The sequence below is a fragment of the Hirundo rustica genome, chromosome 5 (genome assembly GCF_015227805.2).
Source record: "Hirundo rustica isolate bHirRus1 chromosome 5, bHirRus1.pri.v3, whole genome shotgun sequence".
In the NCBI taxonomy this organism is placed as follows: Eukaryota; Metazoa; Chordata; class Aves; order Passeriformes; family Hirundinidae; genus Hirundo; species Hirundo rustica.
Window position 1 is genome coordinate 45,526,550 of NC_053454.1, and position 15,964 is coordinate 45,542,513.

A 15,964-nucleotide genomic window follows, 5' to 3' on the forward strand; every position below is an offset into this window, starting at 1 on the left:
ATAATCAGCCGTTTTAAAACAGACAAATAGTTGTTGTTAATACATAGTAAGAAGCAGATAATCCATGTAGTTTGACCAGGCTCTTTGAATTGGTTGCAAAGAAAAATTAATTTTAAAAGCTTTTGTTGTTGTTCCACCTTTACAGTAGGAAATTTTATGGAGAGAAGATGATGTAGCAAGGGAGAGCATAGAGGAACTGTTCTGTGCTGCGAGCCAAAGAACATCATTAGGAACACTCCTATTATCTGGAAGCCTGACTTCCTGTCTCAGTTTCCTCGTGGGTCTCAGTGAATGGCAGAAGAAATGGAACACTTTCCTGCTTGGCCGAAACTTCTGCTAAATGACTCCTTTGGCCGCATGCCACACCATGCTCCGGAACAAATCCTGCAGCTCCCCCCTGAGTCTGGAGGGTACTTGCTGGAGTTCCTTGGGGCTGGTGGAGTGAATTTTAGAAAGCCCAGGCATATTGTAATTCCTCGGGTGTCCTTCTGTACGCCTTGAAATATTCTTTTTGTGAGAGAGACCAAGAAATTCATTGACATCTTATTAATGTAAGCTTCCATGGGATGTTAAAGAACTGCAATTATGTTAGGATTTTCATATTTGGTAAATTATTTTACTACAATGAAAATAGTGTAGCATGCATTGTAAAATGTACCAGAAACGTGTAAAATAAGATGCTTTTATATATTCAACTAAATAACTAATTTTCTGGGTTTTTTTCCACATAGTTTTAGCACATCAGCTAGTGTTTATGTGCTAAAGATATAAATCTACTTTTACTGGAAAGTATAAAAATAAGGTAGCAAAGATTTTTATATGTAGAATAAAACAAATTTCAGACATCTTATTAAGTGCAGTAGATGATGCATCTATCATCTTCTATGCATAGAGAAGAATTTAAATATTTTTTTTCTTTTTTTTTTTAGAATTTCTGGTCTTTGGTACATTTCTTTAACATACATATTAGGCCCCAAAACTTTCAGTGTCTTCTCTTAGCTCTGATTTTAATTAACACTGCAGCAGCAAACTTTTGCTTCAGTTGTTACTGTCAGTTTCTATACTTTCTATTTTAACTACATTTGGCAAGCAAGAACCTCACAGCTGACTCAAAGGAAACTTGGCGAAATACACACCATTTCCCAATAGCCTTTCTCTATAATAGAAGATATATGGAACCGTGTTTAATAATTTTGTCTTGTTTCGCATCCAAGAAGAAAAATATTCATAATTCTCTGGAGCAGGGAAACGCTTACCATAGTGTTCTGTATGTGTCATCTTTCAAAGGTGACAAGCAGCTGTCCAGCTGGAAATGTTGGGCATACTTGGAAAAAATTATAGAAAATACTTAATGCCACTGGCATATTTCAACAAGAATTGATCAAGTTCTGGTTTGTTCATTTTGTTTTGTTTTGTCTTGTTTTGTCTTGTTTTTTTTTCCCCTGTTAGTTTGTCTCATACTTTTTACTATGTGTTCCTTGTTCAGACTTCCCTGAATTTCAATACTTCAATACAAACTTACTCTGCATGACTTCCATGGTGTGCCAGCACTGAGGGTGATGTGAAACAACACTTCTGCCGCTGAAACAGCTGTCAGCTTCGTCTCTGGGGATGCAATTGTGCCATGCAGGCTTGATGCTGAGGTTGCTGGGGTTTTTTTTCCCAAGGAATTCCAATGCTGGATTATGCTCATCATGCCAGCCCATCCCGTAGTCTGTCTTCAGTCTCCTTTGTATAGGTGGCTAAATGATTTCTAGCGTTTCTTTCTAATGCTCTTGCTGACAGTCAGTGCTCCCAGCCTTGATACCTGTGAATTCTGAGGCTTGGCGCTAGTGGAGGCATGGTGGAGAGCCTTTTCTGTCTGTTAGCTACAGGAGGAAAGCAGAGACTTCCTTTTTTATGGCAGTTTATTGATACTAAGGTCATGATTTTGAAAGCTGAAAGTTGGGAGATCTCATTTATTCCCATTGCTTCCCTTTCCTGAGCAGCAATACAACCTTGTCCTTTCTTTTGCATCTAAGAGTTCTTTCCCTGATGTCCTTTTCCTATCTCTTCCTGATTCAGAGGAGGAAGGAGAGACTTCTATGCCACAGAAGAGAGTTTTCACAGTCTTCCACAGTTTTCCACAATTTTCAGAGTCACTGTTAAGACGCCACCAAAAGTTCCTCATCCTTTGCAGCAGTGGCACAAAATACGGGATTTCACTAACACAGTGGAAAAATGTTTGTATCGTTAACATGGGTGTTTTTCAGTGTCTGTAGTTAAGAATTTCTAGTTATTTTAAAAAGGTGTCATATAGTTACACGTAATAAATGAAAAACAACAAAAAAACCCCACCCTCCTTAATAAGAGGATTTTTTTGAGCTCCAAGGAGAGAGAACACTAAAGGTGCAGAAGGCAGTGTAAACACATATTTCCAAGTCCTTTTGATTATGTATTTATTTTAATTCACTGTATTTTTTTTTTTGTGCAAGGTGAGCTCTTCTCACCTTCTGTGGTCTAAATTAATTCCTGTAGTTAAATGTAGATATTCTCTCTGGGGGGAAAAAAAAAAAAAAAAGCTAGCAAATTCTGCGATTGTCCCTCTAACAGGACATAATCTCATTTATATTATTTTCATCCTGACTTTTGAAGTAAGGATTTGAGCTCTGTACTGAAAGTTTACCTTTTAAGTACTCAGGTGTGTTTGCGCTTTATCACTACTGCATATCATCATATTATTTAACTTGTATTCATTATGCAATATTTGTCTAAGGATTTCCTATCACATCTATAATTTACCCCAGAGAGTTGTTTTCTCTTCTCAAAGAATTCTCTGAAATAAAGTTTGTAGAGTTTTTGCCTGATGTTTTTCTGACAATAATGTGGGAGAAAGTAGGTCTTTATCAGAAAAACGGTACTGCAATTTTGTGAGAGAGAGTAGTGTTTCTTTATGTAGACAGACCTATGGGTCGGTTTGGTATGGATGTAGCTAATAATAAAACGCAATATTGGTGTACACAGTGACGCGACTGTGAGGAAAGCTTGCCAGTGCATCATAGGATTGTAGGTATAAACTGAGTTAAATATATTCCCAAAGAGGACTGCCTGAAGTAGGTTGTTAAAGTTTTCCTTGTCTAAATCTGTCAAGTTGCTGTTCAACAGCGAAGCTAGAACAGTAATAAGAAAATGGGTAATTCTAAAATTCTTATTTCAGTTGTCGCTTATATAAATGATGTTGTGTTTTTATTCTTACATATTTGGGTAACTGTGGCAGTTTGAATTTGTTTAGGTCATCAACTTAGACTTGAGATACTTAATGTACTAAAACTTTAGCAGGTTTTGGTTATAAAATGTCTGCCTCATTTGTGCTGTCAAAATGAACATAATGTGGTTACAAAGCAAGATTTCGCTCTCAGTCAGCTCCATAAGGTCAATTAAACTGAGGGTGCTGGAACATCTAGCTGTAGAATATGTTGTCACAGAAACAGTTTGATAGATCAGCTATCAGCACTTGAAGAAGTGCATGAACTTGGGATTAAATTGTGGAGGTTTAAGGTAATTTGGTAACATAAATGAAAAATGGGAACTTGCTGTCATTATGTGTTCTAGGTAAAATCTTTTGGAAGCATTTGCCAGCCACTTCACTGGTTTACAGAACAGACTAGTATTGAATTTAGAGGAGTAAAATCTGTATGGGAGACACTGTATTTGAAGATGACTTGCTTTAAAAGCTTACTGATCTATGCAGTATGCAGATTTTTCCTGGAAACAAAGTATGTCTTTGTTTCAAACCAGTTACTGTACTTGCAGAAATGTTTGTGGTATAGGCGCTCACCTTATAACAAAACAAGGCATTCCAAAGTCAACTACAAGTACTAGTGAAAGTGTTGATAAAGGCAGCAAGGTCATAAATTACTTGGTCACCTAAATATGTTGTTTCAAGTCTATTTTTCATGAAGAGAAAATAAAGTCTCTCTAATGAGTAGCTGTACCACCTAGCATTTCTTCTGTTGCATAAAGGCTGAGTTTTGTCCTTAGTTAAGTCAGTGGGCATTGACTTAACATCCACTGGCAAATCTGTCTTGGAATTCTCTTACATTAATAGTTTTGATGAGATTGAGTTGACTGCAAGGGAAAAAATAGCCGTCACCCATACCTCATCCGAACATAAAATATGTTCATCTAGTAACAATAACAACAATAACAGAGTACTCTTCAGCTGATACATTGATGGGCTATTTTGTGGAAGAATGAATGCAAATTCTCCACTGAAGTGCAATATGCACCTGCCTTCCAAACCACTTTTTCATTTATCAGTAGTGCCCAGTTATCTGCCCAAAATTGTAATCACCAGTTCAGATTTTGCAGGCATTTGATTTTTGGTTTGATTTTTTTTTCCAAAGCACACTGCTTATGCTTATGCACACATTGTAAAGGACAACCTCTTTTAACTGTATATACAGTCTTACACTCACTATATACATTTTTGGCTTTTGCTCTAAAGTGGTAGAGAACCGTGTTAATAAGGTCACTTTCAGCAAACCCTCGTGTGCACAGAGGTGTCGAATATTCACTTTGGGCTGCTCAAAAGAGGGAAGAGGGAGAGTGAAATGATGCTTTTGCTGTGCAGTTGCTGGGTAATTCCTAGAAAGGCTAGAGCTCATTATAACCCAGTTAAATGGTTCCACACAGAGCTAGTCACTCTTTCTGCATGCCAGGGACAGGTTTTGGAACAAATAGCATATTCTGAAGCATATGGGTCCCTTGCTATGGTTTAACCACTTTCCCACATTGTTTTATGGTCAAACTTGAATGTTACAGCTCCTGACTTTCAAAGACATTTTGTATTCCACACTGGTCCTCCTCCTTTTCCACTCACGACAATATGTAGTTTTGTTGTTGAAAAACAATAAATATTTTATTTTTAAAATCTTTTTAATTAATAAAAGGCTCTTGTCTGCATACAGAACCTTTTTACATTTGTATGTTAAAATACTTAAAAGAGGTCTTTAATGAATTCCAATATTTCTGTCTCCATCTTTTAGGGGGATATTGCTGGAACACAATCTTTTAAATTTGCTTTTGGTGAATGAAAATTTGGACAGACCGATTTTTTGTTTGTTTCTTTTCCAGTTAGATACATTAATTCCTGCACAATCTCTGAAAGCTTTTATTGCCCTCTCAGCCCATCACAGACATCCTTCCCAGGAGTGCACCTCATGGAGTCAGGCTGCTGTGCACCAGTAGTCTGGAACCAGGCATCACCTTTCAGTTTGCCCAAGATGCAGTTTTGTTAATGGAAACAGCAACAATAAAAGGTTGAACCCTGACTTCTGAATAATCAGGTTTCTTTAGTGCAGGTCTGACCTTTGCCTTCCATCAGCACAAAAAATACCCCAATAAGGAATAATAGAAAAATATCTTTCGTCTTACAAACCACATTCACCTTTGTGAAGAGGAATTGCTCTGTAGCATCTCCCATCTTAATAATATCCAGTATTATTTTGTTTTCCAGTGGACTTCTCTTCTAGAGCTTGCAAGTTATAAGATTGTCTCTGTTTTTGTTCAATATTTTTTGAAAAGTTTCTATTATGTTTTTCTTTTGTGTTTATACTGGCTGGAAGAACAAAACTAAAACTTTCATCTCAGGTTGGAGCATAATGTGGTGTGATTGCTCAGCTTCTGATCTTGCTACCAAAAACGTCTTCTTTTAGGGGTTGATAAAAATATTTGGCTCTGTTTCACCTCAGTCACTCTTGGCAGTTCTTCATCTGCTCTTCTGGGGTTTCCATCTGCTCTTTTATTCTGCAGTTTTTTCTTCAGGCCCCAATTCAGCAGCAACAATTGCAAATAAGTGAAAACATCGCTGAATTTTGTGAGGGTATGGAGTTGGATGCAGGTGCTTTTCTGCATCTCTGTCGGAATCTTCCAGGATTTTCTCTCATTGCTAAAAGGGGGAATATGGCAATTCCCTGAGGCTTTGAGTATTCCTTTGTTCTTCCTCCCTCACAGGTGTCCAAAGATTTAAACTAGCACTGTATACATTACTTAAACCTGAAACCAACAAATCTCTTAAATATATGTTACAAGGGCTAAGTAAAACATTCTTTTTAATCTAATGAAATTTTCAAATTAAAGTCCTCTTAGTTACAGAAAAATGTGTATGAATGCTTGTGAAATTAGATTTAATGAAAAGCTTTTAAATTTTTTTTCCCAGTAACTTATACTTGTTCTGTTATTTAAGCACTTTTAACTCAAAAAAAAAAAAAAAAATCACAACACATAATAGAGGTTATTGATGCTGAATAATCATTTGCTCTTGAGTTATTAAGCTGCTAACCAGCACCCTACATTATATATATATATAAATCACACATATACATGACTGTCTGCTTACTTACGTATTTCACTTCCATGAAATGTGTTAATGTGTTTGCCATTTCACAGGATTTTTTGCCTCTTGTCTTTCTTTTTTTTTTTTTTTTTTTTTTTTTACAGAGACCACAATCAAAGTTTCCTTGATCATCTAGCTGGTGAAAATGTAATTGTAGCTGTGTAGTGCTGGTGCTCCAAAAGGCATATCATTATAGCGAAACTCCTATATTCGTTACTCGTAGGAGACAGCTTGTCTGACTTAATGTAAAGCTTAATCAGAAGGTTTGGAAAGGGAAGTAACAGAAGAAAAAGGACCTTAGTAGTGAATACATGCATAATGAATCAATTCATTCAGTGTTTTCCTTGTATTTTTTTTAACACTTGGTCTTGCAATGTACATTTTGTCATACTGAGAATTTAATTAATGGTAGGGGGAAAAAAGTAATAGTCCTGTGTCAGCTTAGCGCTGACATTTATGATAGTCTCCTATTGAGGCAGCAGGTTTTCTTTTTTCCTTTAGAATGCTGACAACTCATCATGTAAAAGCTTTTTAATAACTCTAACAGTAAAAAAGATTACTGAAAAAAAGGTAGTTTAATAAAAATTTTTACATTATCCATTTACTGAAGCATGCCTTCTACACAAGCACTTGGTTTCTTTTCAAATAACTATTTTATATATTCCACTAGTACTTTTTTGCTGTCTCAGAACTCTTGTGTAAACTAGAGATATTTACAGCAGAAGGGTATGTGACAGATTTTTTTTTGGTTTAAATTTTATCTTCCTTTTTCTTTCAAAAATAACCATAGACAGAACAGTTTTTGTTTGACCACTAAAATAGTCTGAATGTAATATTCAGCTGCTTGTACTGGAGAGGAAGTCTAAGGAGTCAAAAACGTCTTCTAAACTTAAAAAAGTAAGTGGATTTTCTGATGCGTGTTAGCAAATCAGCTATTCATGGTGATTTCAGGCACATTGATGTGATTGAGGTAGACAAAACCAGGAGGAGAAATGCTGCACTGATTCATCTTTCATTCCTTACCCCCAGCTCTTCCTAAGTCAGCTTTCAATGTTGTCTACCAACTCTGACAGTTGAAGGCAGGTGGTTCTTTCTTTCCCGCTGTACCTGGGGCAGCTGCTGGAAGAAGCAGGAGTGCAACTGGGAGCATTGCATCAGCACTTAACAGAGTTTGCAGACCTGATGGCAACTGCTGTGAGCCTCTTAGCCAGTGCAATCTCCTCTCTTTCTCCCTCTAGTGCACCTTGCTGACTAGGTATACAGTCTCTCTTCTACCATTTTAGAGAGTAAGAAGACACCTGGTATATGGAATCTGTTGGGAAGCTGCCTCTGTTATTTTTTCCAAAAACAGAAGAGGAAGCATTGAGTCTTCCTTTATCACAGGGGCAATTTGTTCTCTGCTTTAAGCCCTGAGGGTTTAAATTAAACTTGGCAAGACTTGATGAGCCCTTAGTCACAAAAATCTGTTACATGCCCCTGCTAACATCATCTGTATTCAAAAGTGACCTGGTTTCCACACAGTTGGTCCTGCAATAAACAGATTAATGCAGGCAGGTGCTTGCTATTACTGCCTGTTAAGTCCTGAAAAACTCCTTTCTGCTGATGTCATCATCCCTAAAGGCTGGTGGAAGATATGTTGCCTGCATGGCCATGAGGAACTGCTAGCAGGTAGGGAAATCAGCACAGGGGGACCTTGCCCATGATGGTGGCAAGGAAGAAGGAGTGAAAAAAAAAAAAAGATTCTCTTCTTTTCTTGTTTTTGGAGCACCTATGGAAATGATAGGTTTTTGGAGTTCCTGAAGAGTCGGGATCCTGAAGAAATATTTGTGAATCAGGAAGATGTTTTTGAGGAAGGCACTTGGATAAAAGCTAACTGGCTTGTATGGGGGAAAAAATAAAAGTGATGTGGTGAGGCAGAAGCTCTGGTCATATGCCCATTTACTACTTTTAGTCTTAGCTTAAAAGTAGAAAGAAATTTAACTACTGGCTTCTATACAGTCAGTATTTGTCTTTTTTTTTTTTTTTTTTTACTTGTAATTAATGAATTTTGTCCTGAAAACTCTTTTTCTGAAGTAGTGTAAAAATTGATGGTGGTCCGCTGTTTGTAACATACTGGGTGTCGCTGTAACATTCAGTGTCACCCAGCGTCACACAGTGTCACATCGCTGTTTGTAACATACTGGGTGTCTCTGGAGTGCAGTGTATATCTTTATGGGCATACATAAGTAATACTGCCTAAAGTACTTCGTGAGGCAGGTAGTAATGTGTGTCAGTGGAGTTGTTTGGGGTTTCTTTTGGTCATTTTAACTAACTTTGTGGTCAGACAGCTGCCACTTATAACTTCACAGGTCTGACTTACGTCCAAGAAATTCAATGTAATGGATGAAAGAACAATTTTGAGAGGAAGGTGATTGTTGAGATGAGATTTGAAGGCTCAAAGGGAGAACTACAGCTTCCCTGTGGCTACAGTCTTATCCTAATTATTTATTCCACCTTATTCATGCCATTACTGGGATAAAAATAGGACCTTTTAAAAGTGGTTTTGTTTCTATAACACCTGAGGGCCTCAAATGAAATGTATCTTGCACTCCATCTGGAAAAATGATCCCTTGCAAAGGGATCTGCCCAGGCAAATTCTGTATTTGTATAGATGGATGTTTGGCCTGGAAGATCATCTTTGGTGACTCAGTGCATATGCCAATATGTTGCTATTGACAAAAATGGAAATTCTGGCTAGAATATTTATTCCAGGGGCTCTGTTAGGAGCTGCTTTGAGTGGTCTGGCCTCATAAGCTCAAATTATATCTTGTGGCAGTATTCTGACACTGGTTCTAGGTGGGAAGCAAAACTTCCATGAAAGATGACAGTTATTATATACTTAATTCCAGAAATTCCCAGTTCCACTGCTGTCTGAAAATACAGGGTGATGCTCTCTAAGATGCTCAGGTCTGTGAAATAGAGCAGAACTGTTTTACAAGTCGTGTTGGTCTTGTGGGCAGGTGTACTGGCTGAAAAACATAAGGGAAAAGTCAAGTTTCTCAGTATGTTTCCATGAAACTGATGTTAATGGTTTTTCTGTTGGTTTAAATGGAGCTCACAAATGCTGTGGTTTTCTGCTTTTGTATTTTTGTCTCTTTAGAAAGATGCATTATGCAAGTTACGGTGTAGGGTTTGGATACTTTCTTTGCTGCCCTTCAATGTTCTTGAAATCACTGAGTTTCTCAAAGCACTTATTTTCCTCCTAGTTTCTCAGGACCCCCTCCTCCCAGTCTTCTTTATTTTGAGAACCAGCTTTTCACCATGAAGAAAACTCCTTTTAACTACACAAAATACTGTCACAAAAGAGAATAAAATGCTACATATATGAAATCAAGCATGAGAGCAAGAAAATCTTACTACCCACCCCCTTGGCTTGTTTAAGGCATGATGTGCTGCCCATCTGTAGAGCACCTTGCCCATCTGTGGGAAGTGATCAGGTCCAATAAATAGTAGTCCAGACTCCTGAGTTTTTTACTCTGGCAGTAAATTAAAAGAGAATTTGCTCATGTAAAAAGCTAAATGAGTATTTCAGAGCAATAATAAGGTGATGGAAAATACCCAAATATGCTAGTACAGAAGAGCTATAGAACATCAGTGCCAAACCCTGGATCCAACTGAATGCCCACAACCACAGTTGACACCAGAGGTGGAGTTCAGGGAAGAGCCAAAATGAACTGGGATTTTTACCTCCATCAAAAGAACTGTAGCTTGCCCATGTGCAAATAACACAGGAGGCAATGAAACCTCTACTAGCTTTTTAAAAATATTTTTGCAGAAGTTTGTTGATTGCCTCATCTGTAAGGGATAGTCTACAGAAAGTGAGAAGATTTCCCAGTCACACCAGGACAGTACTGGTGGTGTGGTATCTCTGACCTCTCTCAGATGATGTAGGATAAGTGGCAAAGTAGGAAAACTTGGGAAAAATTATGTCAAATCCTTTGTTAATGCTGTCCATTGTTTCAGGTAGCTTCGTTTTTGAGTTGGCTACATCTTCCCTTCTTCTGATGCAGCTCCTGTCTAGAAATGATGATAAATGAGGCAGCCATGACGCACAGAAAGCACTTTACATATTTCATGGATTAATACTTTAGAAGAAGAATGGGAGACTTTTGCCTAGGTTTTTTTTTAAATGTTCAGTTTTCAAGTAGACCTAGGTAAAGTATGGCTCTGTAATAGAGGAAACTGTCTTGCCTCTGAAAATCTGCTGGAAAGTGAAAAGGCATATAAGGCAGGAATGTACTCTGATAATAATTGTCTTGATCTGATATAGCAAGAAAATTGGAATTTGTGCCCATTAACTTGTGCAGGAGCTAAACTACATTTCATATGTGTCCTTACACATAAATCAGTTTTCTGTTTCCTGTATGAAGAAAGGCGGTTCCCCTTGGCAGTTAGGAATTCTAAATGGTTTTTATTGATTACCAAGGAAGGTGATGTGAAAGGGGAAATGTTAAAAGCATGAGAGAAAAATCTGTGAGAAAACAGGTATAGGAAAAAAGGGAGCAAAAAGTCTTACATTTTATCTTTACTGATCTGGATGTAAATATTCAGGCAAGTGAATAGAACAGTAAGGGAGAAAACAATAGATTACAAACCCATCTTTCATATTTTACACAAATGTAAAATCTGAAGAAGCTATTAAAAGAATTGGAAAGGAGGTTATAGAGCAGCCTGAAAACAAACCACTGTGAGTTATAAACGCCTAAGAATCTTGAGAAGGAGGCGTGTGTAGAGGTCTTTACAAGCCACCCTGGGTTGTCCAGCAGCTGGTGAGAATAGAGTTAAGTGTTGCAGGAGGAGAGGGGAAGCCACAGCTGCATGCCCTGGGCACAAGGGCTGTCAAGCACCTGTCAGTGAAGGAAATCAGGTGGGGCCCTGACTCACTGAATTATGGTTTTCTCCCAAGGCATTATAACAGGAGCATGTGCACTGTCATCCACATAGGCTTTTATTATACAGAAAAAGGCAAGTGGTGCTGGAGAAAAGTTCATTATGCAGATTGCTTGTAAGTGAAATTTCCTTTCACAACGATATCCTTTTGTTTTGCTTATACACGGACTGTGGTAAATGAAATCCCTTTTGTTAAATGTAAATTATTTTCTGAGTAATGCTTTTATTTTTTTCAGTGTGTTTGTTCATGTGGTGCTGCACAGATTTTGAAAAAAAATATTAGCCTATCTATTCTCGGCTTGCCTAAGTTATAACGTTTTAGTTCAGTGTAGTGGTGCAATAAGTATCCACTCTTCTATACACAGAATAGTTAAAAATCTCTTCTTCCTTGTCATGCAAATACAACTATCCTAAGAGCTGCTGGCATAGGGCAAGCTGGTTAGGAGGGAGTAATCAAACAAACCCTTGTGTACCTAATCTGCAGCTCGGTTTGGATTCCTGGTCCATCAAGCTTCTCTCAGTATCCTTGAAGCCCCTTTTCAAGGGGCTGCTGTAACACAAAGGCCTTGTGTGCACAAGAGGAGTATAGTGATTAAATCACTTAAGTTTAGAGATCAGTTTAAACAAGACATTGTCTTCTTTAGACATTCTCTCTTCAGTTTAAGAACACCTCACGCTAATGTTTCCAAGTCAAATCAACATAAAATATTCTTAAAGCAAAGAACTCCAGCAAACCTGGTGTGTAAACAGCACTAATTAGTCAAATTAGTTGCTAAAACAATGCGCTCAGATACAATTGAAGGTTCTTTTGTGAAGTTTCTTCTCTTTAATGCTTTATTGCAAACACAGTAGGAAATTATGGATTAAGATAGGTTTGTTAGCTTTACCTTGATAGAACAACTAAGGCTAGATCTGGCATGAAAGAAGAGGTTGGCAGCCCCTTACCTGTCAATGGAGCCAGGTGCTGAATCTCTCTTTGTGCATTTATCTACTGAGGGGCTCTCTAGAGGGTGATGGGAAGACAAAGCACCTTAAAAGTTGATGGCCATGATAGTAAACTGATTGCCACTTAATGGCTTTAGATGAGAGAAGAAGCAGTATGTAATCAAATGTTATTTTATCTTCCACGGTTTGGAAATTTATTGTTTTTCCCTAATGTGAAGCACTAGGTCATTAATGTGAACTAACAGTGAGATAGCTTATTTTCTGATGGGGAAGATTTTTCTGAAGTAGGATTTATGAAGAAGTATGTTTATTTTTGTCTATCCAGCTGAATTAAAAAGTGTCTCTTACCAAGTATGCATGAAGAGTTGCATTTTTAAATGTCTAATTTGCCACAAGCATTTAGTTTTATGAGTTTTTTTTTTTTTTTTTTTTTTTTCCCCGATATGAGCAATAAAACACATTGAAAATCCATTGCTGTGATTTGTGAGATACAATTCTCAGCTGAGCTTTGTAAGTTTGGTTATATAACTGCTTACCATTTAGGACATACAGAGTTAGGTGTGGTGATTTTTTTTGTTTTGTTTTGGTGGGTTTTTTTTGTTTTGTTTTTGTTTTGTTTTGTTTTTTGGGATAAGACAAGAAAAATACTGGCTTATGCTGAGAAATACTGACTGAATGATACGGTTGAAGTGACCTGATTTGGCAGAGTGGAGAACAAGATAACAGAGATAGTGATTCCACTGATATTTAAATTAGTTTGGTTTTGGATCAAGTTAAGTGCTTTTTAAAGGATGCATCTCAGAATTGAGGTATTTTGAAAGCAAGCTGACTAAACACTGATCTGAGCTTCTGTTTAGGTGTCTGACTTCTATCAGCAGTGCTTCCAAGTGTGGAATGAGAGGAAATCTGAAGAAGGCAGAGTGTGTGAACTGTTAACAAGGCTGAATTAGTTATACAAACTCAAAGAAAGATTGGAGAAAGCAGCTGAAATATTTAATTATTGAAGCAACTCATTATAAAAACTCTAAGTATGTGCTTTAAGTTAAATCTGTTATTCTGTAGGTATGGGAAAGGAGTCTAATTCTTTTAAATACATGAGTGCTCTCAGTGAGCCCCTTAATTTTACAGTGAAGACTTTTGTTTGTCAAACACTTTTTGATCCAATTTAGCTGACAAAACAGAAGTTTTTGCTGTGAATAAGGGCCTGGTGAGATAAGATGTTTCAGAAGGTTCTGTTCCTAACCACTTTAGATGAAGTTCATGGTTGTATGTTTGCTAAGCTTGTGCTTGTGACCGTTCTCCCGCTTGCTCTGCGGCTGTGGTCAGATTATCCCAGCAGCTAAGGTGCGCCTGGTGAGTGCTTTAACATTGAAGTGCTAGGCGTGGTTGGGTTCCTCAGACTTTCTAAGCGTGTTATCAATGAAGATAAGCAGATTTTTGTCTTGTGGGCACTTAGCTAATGTCGATAAATAAAGCTTCTGTTGACATCCTTGGCCAGTTCCATGGGATGTTCTTGTAACTGAATACTTGCAGGATCACAATTTATCTCAGTACTTTAGTTGGATGTGCGGTGTTTGGTTCGAAGAGGGATTACACATCCCTCTCTGCATTGTGTTTCTCAGGTCAGGCTTGAAGTCATCTTTGTTTCGGAACCACTGATTAACAGCTTGTGGAATAAATTTCTGCGGTTAGTGGGAATGTAAAGTAAATATTTACATGACCAAAATTTTAATTTGAGCTTTGTAGGTGTAAAATTTGTGCTTTATAGCTATACATGGAACTCAATCCATTTGGGCATTTAGAGGATAAAAATAAAATCAGTTTATTTTAATATGTGCAAATTTCAAATTTCACCCTTGTAATCCTATTTTTTAAATTATTTTTATTTTATTTTTTTATTTTTCCCCTCCTTCTCCCTGGTTGGGTTTTTCCTGGGGTTTTTATTTTTTTTTATCTTTTTTTTTTTTTAGAACAAACTAGACAAATAGTTAAATGGGTTGTAAGGTAACTACTAATCATAGAATCTTAGAATATCTTGGATTAGAATGGACCTTAAAGATAATATTGTTTTAAGGCAAGAATGTCACCCATTAGTTCAAGTTGCTGAGGAGCCAATTCAACTAAATTAAAGGATGAATATTAAATTAAAATAGGAAGCAGGAAATGGTCATAAAATGCTATCTTTCAAATGTCACTACAGGTGCATCTTAGTAGGATCTGGCCCTTTCTGTGTCACATCTGTTTACCACTCTAATTAGGCATTCACTGAGGAATAAATTGGAAAGAGTTCCTGGTAAACAGGCTAGTGGGTGAATTTTTTCTCATTGATGATGGATTTTAACACTGATAATCCACAAGTAATTTGTAGGAATATTTCTTGGATTTAGAAATTGCCATCAGCTGTGATGCTGGTGGGTTTGTATGTCTAAGAGGAGAAATTGTTTACAGTCGTGAAAATAAATACACTTTACCTTTTTGTGAATTTGGATAAAAACATTCGGTAAATTACATTTTGTTTTTCTTCACATAAAATTGTCTCCTAAATACCAGCTGGCAGAGAAGTTGCCTTTCACAGAACTAATGATTTTTTTTTTTTTTTTTCACAACAGTTATTTGATTCATTCCATAGCTGTCATTTTTTCAAGGAATAGATCACAGCCTACATTCCTAAAAGTAAGGATCTTCTTGACCCTTATCAACACTGAGTATGAAATGATGGGAACTTTCAGAGCTTGCTGCCCACAATGGAGTTTCTGATTTCCAGTCCCTATTGTTTATCACTTATGACAGTGTTTGGGTTAGAGCCCATCATTTCCGCTCTGCCATCTCTGTCTGGCTTTAGAACACGTGATTAAATCCCACAGACATGGTGAGCTTTCCTTGTACTCCAAACTGCCATTTCTCTCTAATACGTACATTATTTCCCTGACTCCTCTCCCTCCCACAGCTGCTGTGCATTGAGTTAATTCCTGGGCAGTTGCTGAGGCAGGACCTGTTGGCTGTTCTCATTATTTCGATTCTCTCACTCCTGGAGCAGCGAGGATGCTTTGTTGTTTTGAGGGACTAGAGATTATGCCTAGCTTTCCTGATTTTGGTGTTACCTTTCTTTAAATGTTAGTCCCTTTGTCAATTATGCACTAGACTATTTGCCTTTCAACTTGGTTCTTTCTTTTCAGAGGTTTACAACATCATCGAGTTAAGGATTCTCACAGTAGATGGCAATGGAGAAATACAGTTAAGTAAGTTTGTTTAGGAGTGCTGATTAAATAAATGTTTCTGAGACTATCGCCTTAGGGCACTGTTTAAAGAGGTTTCATTTTACTTCTTTTAGCTGAAAATGCAGTTTTACTGAACTTGGTGTTGTTTTTCAAGCACTGGATTTTTACTACTTGATATGGTTAAGAAAATAATGTAATGATATCTTCACAGTCCTTAATAAAATGGATTAGTAAATTGTAAGAGGATTAAGCATTTTAGCTTCTGGCCTTTGCACTTAATTGCAGAATACCTTTCTGGAGAGGAAAAAGAAGACCAACAAGGAGTGTTTTATGCTCTGGTTTGAAGTTCTGCTCTCCTGGAGATAGTTTCCAGGTAAACTAAATAGTCTCACCTACAAGAGTGTGTCATTTGAAAATCTGTCTTCCATTAGTGGCATAGTGAATGATTCTTCCTTGTAATTAGGTAAATTAGTAATTTAGTGGGTAGGTTAAGTTA

General features: G+C 37.2%; 1 long non-coding RNA gene across 1 annotated transcript; it reads left to right on the forward strand.

The window, feature by feature from the left end:
• The first annotated feature begins 7,991 nt into the window (after window positions 1-7,991).
• On the forward strand, window positions 7,992-15,841 carry LOC120752775 (uncharacterized). Its single transcript, XR_005700813.1, has 3 exons — window positions 7,992-8,044; window positions 15,427-15,489; window positions 15,754-15,841. It is a non-coding gene; the product is annotated as an uncharacterized LOC120752775 (long non-coding RNA).
• Window positions 15,842-15,964: the final 123 nt, after the last annotated feature.